Here is a 10,486-nt window from a genome sequence, read left to right as displayed (position 1 = left end):
GCGCTGCATTGTTCCAGCCCTCCTGCGCCGCGCCACCAGTCCACCACCGCCATCCTGTGCCTCGCCGCCATTAGCACCTCCGTTGACCAGGAACAGGAGCGCGTCCTGTGTGGGTGCGCGGTGGGCGCCGGCAGAGTGAGCATGACATGGGCGACATGGTGGAGCTTCGGGGAACTAAGGAAGGCGTGGAAGGGAAGCAGCACAAGTGCACAACGGAGGCGGTCTCGACGCGACCACGACATGCGTCGAGCGCGCGAGGCCGTTGCGAAGGGCTGCACGGCGAGCGGCAGCCGTCGTGGACATGGGATGTGGCGAGCGCGCCCCGCCATCGCGGAGGGGCAGCGTGGCAAATGTGCGCGACCAGCATGGAGGAGAGGGAGGAGCCTGCCGCCGTGGTGGCTAGAGAGTGTAGATGGCGCACAAACCTCGTACGCCTCGGTCGTCATCCCCTCGCGTAGGAGCATGCCCACGACAGCGCGGTGGTCGGGCCAGCCAGGCTGGACGGCCCACCGGCGCATGTTGTTCCGGAACACGATGTAGCACGGGGAGGGACAAAGTGGAGCTTCGAGAATGGGGAACATCGCGATGTAGCACTCGTGAATCTCATGTGTAGCAAGCTGCTCTTAGTGCTCAAGAAGCAAGCGCGACGCCCTTTGTCACCGACGACAAGGAGCTATTGCGCGCTTACACTTCCGCGGCAGCGGCGCGTGACGCGGCGGTCTGCGGCAGCGCCGACGCACGGCACACGGCGCGGGAGGGCTCGGCGGCGCGAGACGCGGAGGTTTGTGGCAGCGGCGCACGACGCGCGGCGCGGGAGGGCTCGGCGGGCGTGACGCGGAGGTCTGCAGCAGCGACGCACGGCTCGCGGCGCGAGAGGGCTAGCGGCGGCTCGGCGTGAACGCGTGAAAGGAAGGATGGAGTACTTTTTCCTTGAGCCGTCGGATTGTGGCTGAACGTTGGATACAGACCCGAAAGTTACGACGTGACTTGCCGGAGCAACGTTACTGAATTTGAGTCCACCAAACAAACCTAACTTAGCTCCGGGGAACCAGGCCAGGGGATGGCCACCTAACCAAACACAGTCATGTATGTATGGTATGACCCACAGCAACAGCAGTGGTCCCAAACTGCCTTGGTTTACACCTACATATTCCTGGTGGAAAAAGGATACCTTTGCAGCAGCAGAATCCATCCAGGGTGATGCAAACAATGCAAAGGTCTGGACTTTTGAGCCTTGATTGACTATTTGACTCGTTGGGATTCATCAGGTACTGCAGGACGCCATTAGTTTAGGATCTGAATGTATAGTGGTACTAACCAGCGAGCGTCCAGTACTCCAGTGCGACTACTACTAAGGGCGTGTTTAGTTCCCAAAATTTTTGGCTTTTGGTTATTGTAGCACTTTCGTTTTTATTTGACAAAAATTATCTAATTATGGACTATTTAGGCTTAAAAGATTCGTCTTACGATTTCTCGGCTAACTGTGTAATTAGTTTTTTTTTCGTCTACATTTAGTACTCCATGCATGTGCCGCAAAATTCGATGTGACGGTTACTATGCAAAAATTTTTGGTTTTTGTGTGGAACTAAACGGGCCTAAGTACGGCTGCCACTTTCTTAGGCACAGGCAGGCGGCAGCAGTGCTTGCTTGAGATTCGGTGCTGGTTGTCGCGCATGGCGGATCCATTTCCGCCCGCGCTGTGGATGTGGTGGATTCCTCACGCGCCGCTGCTCCCGTACCAGGGCGCCCAATCACTCGCTCGCTGGGACCGCCGCTCTGGGCCACAAACAACACCCATGATCACGCCATGGATTAGACTATCCCACCCCCCACACCATCCAACCTAATCCGTGCTCGATCTCCGGATCAGTCGACATTCCGTGCCATGGATTAGCGTCACGAGTACTAAAACCCTGTTATAAAACACAGAAATCTCGTACAGGAATTACACAAGTATATCGATTCAGTTTCGTGGGAAAAAGAACAGGCAGCAGCAGGCCAGCCAGCCAAACCATGCGTCCACGCCTCAAAACGGGGTTAAACTAGTGGGGATTTCTTGAGCTTGGGATGTGTGGTTTCTTTGCTGCCTTGTGCTTCGTGGCATCGTGCCACTGCCATCATGAGCTTGGGATGTGTGGTTTCTTTGCTGCCTTGTTGACTCTTGTGGTCTGAAACTCTCAACTCGCATGGACTTCCCCGTTTCCGCGATGATCTGTTCGCCGTCACCGACCAGTTGAGGCCGCCACGGGATGGCTTGGGCGGGCAGCCGTAGCGCCCAGTCAGCTGCCGCATGCCCCCATGGTTGCAGGCACCCCGGCCTTGGGTAGCCGTCACCCCGGAGCGTCGAGTGTCGTACGTGGTGTTCGGATACTAATAAAAAAATAAATTACAGAATTCGTCAGTAAACCGCGAGACAAATTTATTAAGCTTAATTAATCCATCATTAGCACATGTGTACTGTAGCACTTTATTGTCAAATCATGAACTACTTAGGCTTAAAAGATTCATCTTGCAAAGTAGTCGTAATCTATGCAATTAGTTTTTTTTTCTATAATTAATACTCTAAATATTCGATGGGATAACATGTAAATTTTGGGAAGGAACTAAACAAGGCCGTAGTGTTACTACTTGCGTCACGTGAAGCGTGCAAGCAAAAGGGTAGATTAAGGCCTTGTTTAGTTCCTCTCCAAAAGTTTACACCCTATCCCATCGAATGTTTAAACACATACATAGAATATTAAATATAGACTAAAAAATATATAATTGCACAGATTGTGACTACTTTGTGAGACGAATCTTTTAAGCCTAAGTAGTCCATGATTTAACAACAAGGTGCAACAGTACACATGTGCTAATGACATGTTACTTAGGCTTAATAAATTCATCTCGTGGTTTGCTGACAGATTCTATAATTTATTTTTTTATTAGTATTCGAACATCCCATGCGTCATTCAATATGACACCACCAAACTTTACCCCTAAAACTAAACAAAGCCTAAATGCATAGAGTAGTAAGCAAACAGTGTTGAGTCCAGATAAAACATGACATGATGGTTGACTTGGGCCATTGCCCATTGGATCGATAGTCCACTGGGACTGTGGCAGCAGGCCGCGTCTTAATTAATGAACTGTGCCCACGCCAAGTCCTGCCAAAGTGCCAAACCTGGGCACACTTGCATTGTGGGTGGCACCCAAAGTCACGAAAACGAACTGGGTGCTTATTTAGTTTATAAAAAGTTTTCTAAAAAGTATTACAGTAGTTATCATATCGAATCTTGAGATACGTGTATGGAGCATTAAATATAGATAAAAAAAACTAATTGCATAGTTTGGTTAGAAATTACGAGATGAATGTTTTGTGCCTAATTAGTTCATAATTAAACACTAATTAATAAACAAAAACGAAAATGCTACGGTAGCCAAATTTCCAAAATTCGCGAACTAAACACGCACTGGGGTCAGTCTGAAGTAGGCAAGGCATGCACGGAAGCTAGAGCCAAACTAGAGTCAAATTTTGGTCACCGACTCACCGTTAACGCATTCAATTCGTTGATGCTTGATGCGGGCACCGATCCAAACACGCCCTAATCGCCGGCCGGATTGGTTGGGCGGCTACCTGTGAGCCTGCGGCTCAGTGACTGAGACTGTGTGTGATGAGGCCGCCCACTGGCCACTGCACTACTACAGTCCAGCCACCATCAGCGTCGCGTCGGTGGCGCCGCGCCGCGCCGCGCGCGATCTGGGTGACGGTACGCCGCCGGTCACCATCGGTCTGCAGAAAGTCCACGCCCCCGTCGCCATCCATCGCGGGGCGCGCTGCGCGCACGACACACGACACGCCGCCGCCATCGCCGCACCCCATCGGCCGGCCGGTGATTTGATGCTAGTCTTGTCAAGCAAACTGTGCAACAGTGCAAGCAAAAAAAAATGCGGCCGCGTCAGGCAGTAGTAGTAACTGTAGCCCTGAGTGTTGAGGCTGCGTTTAGTTCCAGGAAGTTGGAATTTGGAGCTATTGTAGCACGTTCGTTTTTATTTGGCAAATAGTGTTCAAACATGGACTAATTAGGCTTAAAACGTTCGTCTCGCAATTCCCACCAAACTGTGCAATTAGTTTTTCTTTTCGTCTACATTTAATGCTCCATGCACGAACCGCAAACATTTGACGTGACAGGTACTGTAGCAACTTTTTAGAAGTTGGGGGTGGAACTAAACCAGGGCTGACTTGATGACCCTGCTGACCTGCAGGAACACCGGAAAAGTGCATGGTCGGGTCTCCTAAATTTTAGTCGCTGTCCCATCAAATATTTAGACACATACATAGAGTATTAAATATAGACTAATTACATAGTTTGCGACTAATTTACGAGACGAATCTTTTAAGCCTAATTAGGTCATGATTTGACAATGTTTTGCTACAGTAAACACATACTAATGACGGATTAATTAGGCTTAAAAATTCGTCTCGTGGAGTACTGACGAATTATGTAATTTATTTTTTTATTAGTATCCAAACATCCTATGCAATATCCTCCCGATATATCTTCTAAATTTTAGTCGCTGGAACCAAACACACCCTTATACTAGTACTCTCCCTCTACATGTTGTTTTAGGAGTTGTAGCAGAGACTAAGCCCGTGTTTAGTTGGCAAAATATCTCGAAATGTACTGTTGCTACGAAGTAGCCCAAAAAATAAGCACTAGAACTTTTCATGGGGTGTTTAGTTTCCAAAATCTGAAAAACTACTGTACAACATTTAATGAACTGCATGCAGCTTATTAATGGCATGCATGCATGAACTTGAATGGAAGTAAAGCAAGGTTTTACATCCACCCAGGCATTGTCAACAAATGCATGTCATTGCTGGGGTCATGGAGCCTCCTCAACAGCACAGCAATCAACAGAAACCAACAATTATTGGTAAACAAATGAAATGGCACAGGCTAATGCCGGCACATAGTTACACAGTCAAATAATTACATTGTTTGTCGGACAAAAAAGTACAATTACAGCCAAATAAATTAACAGTTACACGGTCGCCTCAAAAAGACGACCAAATCATGTTCGATTAGCCAAACCGATTGCGATGGATTCCCGAAATGCATTCATAAGCTCCGAATCGGAACTACCGCTTGGAGGAATAGTTTCGGGCTGATCGGCACAGGCTTCTACCGGCACATAGTTGTCATCCCGGTCACACCGAGCAAAGTGCCGATCCCCTATGCCACTCACCCTTATGAAGTTATGCAGGGCACAACATGCAACAATGATTTGACTTTGTATATGGGGGGCATAACTAGGGACTTCTTTCATCATCCGCCACTTCATTTTCAACACTCCAAATGACCTTTCCATGACATTCCTAAGCGACGAATGTGCATAATTGAAGATCTCAGTTTTACCTTGTGGTTCCGGTGCCTCTCGGTACTCCTGTAGGTGGTACTTTGTTCCCTTATACGGTGCAAGATAACCTGATCGGTTAGCGTACCCCGAGTCCACAAGGTAATATTTGCCTATACCATTGAAACAACAGTTAGTATCATGAACTTGTACTCGTATGCACAAAAGTAAAACCAACTAATTGTATACCTGTTGGTGGATGTGGAAACACGTTGCTGTATGTTGTTGTCGCATCAGTGAAGACCCTCATGTCATGTACTGAACCCGGCCAGCCAGCTAACACGAATGTAAACCGTATGTCGAAGTCACACACAGCCAAGACATTCTGTGTTGTCATCCCCTTGCGGCACAGGTGCTGCACAAACTTATCACTAGGCACCACACAGGGGACATGAGTCCCATCTATCGCCCCTATACAGTCCTTGAAGTAGGGATAGAACCTAGGATTTCTTAGCCTATCATGCATAGTGCTAAAATTTAGGTCATTAGGCCTAATGATGTCAGAAGCAAGCTTGACAACAGACTTCAACACCCTATGAAACATGCTATGCACAGTCCCCTGTGACCTCTCAAACCTGTCCTCCGCTTGCCTAACAGATTGTGGAGCCCCCACCATCCACAGAAACATCCTAAGGGCCTCAATAGATGCGGATTTGCTATTAGATTTCAGCCCATATGATTCTACCAACACATCATGCAGACTATGGAACATATCAGGGCTCATTCTGAACATGTTATAACAGGCCTTCCTATTTCCTAGTTTACTATGTACCCATTCCAAACCAGTAATGACTGGCTGTCTATACTCTGACCTTGACAAGTGCATGTCAATGTGGTAGGCGTACTGGTACATACCGTATAGGAAAGTATCGTCATCATCCTCCACCTCCATCTAGTCACTGATGAACTCGTCCAAATCATTCTCATAACAATCTTGCCTCGAGGACATCATCCCCATCACTATTGCTTGGACATCCTCCTGTCGAAATGAAAATAGTTCACGTCAGTTTTCAACATCAACTAGGCAACATTAGCATGCATCCCTATTCGAACTGACTCATGCCAGTTACTCAAACTCATGCACTACATACATCAACAGATCATAGCCATATCCAATCATACTACAAATAACCAGTTCAAGTGTTCGACATGACATACTTAGGTCAATGACAAATGACACCCACCACACCTCACATAGTTCTAATGACATAACTTAGTAACTACGTAGAAAGCTTAAGAAAATAAGGTCTAGGGGAGGACCCCAATGTATTGCTTAATCATCAGCATCCTTCCTTGGGGCGAGGAGCTTATGAAGAAGTTCATAACAGGCTCACTCTGCACAATCTTGAGCACGGCCATCCACTCAGCTGGGGTCTCTTCAGTTGCACCACACTATCTTGCCAATTGTAGCACTAGTTCCACCTTCCTCTCAAGTGCCTTGCTGTTGTCCTCAATTTTTTGGTTCCTCTCTTGCCACATGGATGTCATCCTCTCAAGCCTCTGCCTTGAAATCTCATTGTGTTCCTTCATGTGACCATCCATGGTCCTAACAGCGGGGCTCTTGGACCGCTTGCTTGGGCTAGAGGCAGTTGTGCTGGTGCTGCTTGCCCTCTTAGTACCGACACTAAGCGGCGTAAGTTGGTCGTCGTGCTCATCATTGGAGCCGTCATCCGAACTTTCAACGTCAACTATATTGCTTTACGCAGGACAGAATGACGTTGAGCCATCAACAGCGTTGCCGGCGAACATCCGATCCAAATCGTCCAAGTACGGAGGCCACCCGTCCTTGAGCTTCTTCCACTCCGGGTGTCCCTGAAAAACCGGCATAGGTGAATCATTGAATATTAACATTTTAACAGTACATGATTGAACATAAGATTGCTTACATACCACCATACGAGAGTCCCACCAAGCATCAGTAGCAAGGATGGAGCCATCGTCTCGCCTGCCTAAGCCAGTGCCTTTCCGGAGGTCGTTTATAAAATGCCACAAATGCTGGAGCTGGCGTAACTTACTTTTGAACTGGTCCTTGTCATGAACCAAGGTTGTTGCTGCATAATACCTTGCAATCAGATCTCTCCACCCTGACTTGTTCATGCAGCCGTGGATACAGTTGCCACTGTCAATTTGGTGGCACCAGATTTGGCAAAACTTGCTTATATTGGGCTTTGACCAGTTTCCCCTGTCGTTCCTAGCCTAAACGATTTCATAAGAAATAATTTCACACCGACGAACAGGCTAAGATGGGGAGAACAGCAAATGCTTCGAACACAATAGTATACATGAGCAATGCAAGATAGACGATGGGTGAGGAAAACTACCGGGATGTGACCCACGGGGGTAGCATGCATCGGGTTGACAATGTCGTCGTCCACATGTGGGACAGCCCCGTGACAGCGGCGACGCCGGCCCCTTCCTCCACCCTCAACGGCTGAGGCAGAGGCGCGACCACGATGGACGCGCGGCACTCGGTCGCCTCCGACAGCTTCTGATGTGGCGCGGCCTCCCGTGCCGTCGCCGCCTCCTCCAAAGCGGGCACTAGGAGGCTGCTCGTAGGTGAGGTTCCGCCGCCAAGGAACACGAACGGGAGGCGGCCCCATCTGGCTACCAGCAGGGTCGGACCGAGGGGCAGCGTCGTAGCCGTCCATGCTAGCCCATCCCCCACCATCATTGAGGTCCAGGGAATCCAGGCCCCAGCGGGGAGGGTTGACGCCGCTGGACCCCGTGTAGGGTGGCGCCGGGTCGGTGAAGCCCTCGTACACCGACGAACCCAAAAGCGGGTTCGCCCCTCGCAGGAAGTTTCGCGTGCCGTCGTTGCTGCCGGAGCCGCCGTCGAAGTTCATGCTGCCGCCTCCGTTGTAGCCGTCATCAGGGAAGCCATCCATCTAGGACGCCGCGGGCGTGCAGCGACTGGATCCGGCCACGCCTCTCGTAGATCTACCGGCCGGGGTGGTGGATCTAGGCGGGCGCGTGCGCTAGCTTCGGCGGTGAGCGGCGAGACCGCCGAGGCGAGATGTGTGCGGGGGAGAGCGGGGCTAGGGTTGACGAATGCGCGAATGGAGGGGTCGTGCCTGCCGACCTGTGTGCCACGCGGTTTTGCGGCTGCCGTTGGGCCTCATGCCAAAAACGTACGTGGGCCGCTTTTCACCCCCCCGTTTAGTTCCAAACTCCAAAAACTGGCCCAATTTTGGAATTTGGCTCCCCAACTAAACACGGGCTAAGGTTGATGGTAAAAGACCTCGGTAGCTCTACAAGCAATCATGAAACTACTGTTTGTTAAGATAACATGCTCATTAATGACCTTCTATGTACTCCTTCCCACTCACAAGTATTTTTGCATAAACAAGTAATCCAGTACACAACTTTTCACATTTTCACATGCACTGCTCACTCAGAAACTGAATTTTCCATGGACAACATAAATTACAGCGCGCCAAAAACACCGGCTCATACACTTGCCAAAACAAAAACAAAAAATCAAACAACAGCTCCAGACACCATTTTTCTAATCTAGGGTCCATAAAGGCTAACAGCCATAGCTTTGCCATCATCACTTGAACCATTCCTCATCCATAGCCATACCAGACTTGAACGCACCACCAGAGGAAGAAGAGGAGTTGCCTGATCTCAACAACAAACCTGCTCAAGAAGAAGATGATGGTCCCTTACAAGATGTAGTGGGTGCAGGTGAAGGTGGGGTACCAGATGCTTTACCTTGCCTCTTTCACCAAGCAGCAGATCAGGATGTCAAAGTCTATGGAGGGGCCACCATTACAGGACATCACTTTGGCCTCAATCTTCATGAAACTAATGAAGAAGTATTTCATCAAGGTAAGCACACAGTGGCCATGTTCGCTTGTCTTATAATCCATATTTTTCAGCTTGTTTTTTTTAGTTGGAACAGTGTTTTCTCTCTCACAACAGATCGGCCAGAACAGTGTTTCGGCTTGTTTTTTCAGCGAAGCGGACGGGGCCGGTCTGTATTCAAAAGATTATTGTACTGGTTCTATTTCTCTCTCTATTGTCTCCTAAGATCTATGTGTTGCTTTCATTGTCTCCAAAAAACAGTGCCATAGTTCTAAATCTCTATCTCTCCTCTCCTAAAATTATTGTGTGCTGCTTTCATTTTTGCCCTAAAATTCTGATTGCTGAATCAAGTAACAGATGTCATTTTTTCCTGATTGAAGTACCATGTAACATTTTGAAGTGTTTATGTATCTCACCTAAAACTCTTGTGTAGCATATCAGAGTTGTTGTCATCCATGTGATTCCAATGACCATCATCAGTATGGAGAACAAGAAAGCCTGCTGAGAGGTGATTACTTCAATTAATACAAAGACTTGTTACAAACAAAATTTCTACATGAAAAGATTTCTAAATTTAAACTAATTAGTTATATTTTTATCCAGGTGAATATAGGCCATTTGATTTAAATGATCATCAACATGAAGGAGAACTTGCCCATCCATTTGATTTAAATGATCATGATCATGAACAACAACAACAAAACCTGCATCCAGGTGAATAACTTTATCAGTAACCATGCATCAAAAAGTTTTTACTGTATGCATTGACAACATAGAAGAAACGTACATTTTTCTATAGATGGTGGCATAGCCTTGCATGATGCACAAGATGCCTTGGAGGATCTCATAGAGGAGTTTGGCATATACTCCAATGTTGTTGATGTTGCTTTTGATGAAGAGGAGTTGTCGGACTCAGATGGTGGACAGGATCAGCAAACACATGGTGAAGAAAAGGATGATCAAGCACATGATGATGATGAGGATGAGCAACCACATAACGATGAAGTTAATGACCAACCACATCATGATGAGGCTCCATATAGGAAGAAGGAAATAACCGACAAACAAAGACGAGACATATTTGAAGATTTGCTTTGGACAAGTAACAATGGTAGATTGAAAAAGAATAGTACAACTATTATTGCAGCGAAGTACAATGTCCATATACGTACAGTCCAACGTGTATGGTAGAGAGCAAAAAAATGTGGGGCACATGGCATAGCAATAAATGTCGATGGTTTGAAACCTAATAATTGCGGCCGTAAAAAATTGAAGTGGAACT

General features: G+C 47.8%; 1 pseudogene; it reads right to left on the bottom strand.

Moving 5' to 3' along the window:
* Positions 1–5,055: 5,055 nt before the first annotated feature.
* LOC136488032 (uncharacterized) lies at positions 5,056–8,282 on the bottom strand (annotated as a pseudogene).
* Between the last annotated feature and the right edge of the window lie 2,204 nt (positions 8,283–10,486).

The sequence above is a fragment of the Miscanthus floridulus genome, chromosome 10, assembly GCF_019320115.1.
Source record: "Miscanthus floridulus cultivar M001 chromosome 10, ASM1932011v1, whole genome shotgun sequence".
Classification (NCBI taxonomy): Eukaryota; Viridiplantae; Streptophyta; class Magnoliopsida; order Poales; family Poaceae; genus Miscanthus; species Miscanthus floridulus.
This window is presented reverse-complemented; position numbering and strand designations above follow the sequence as displayed.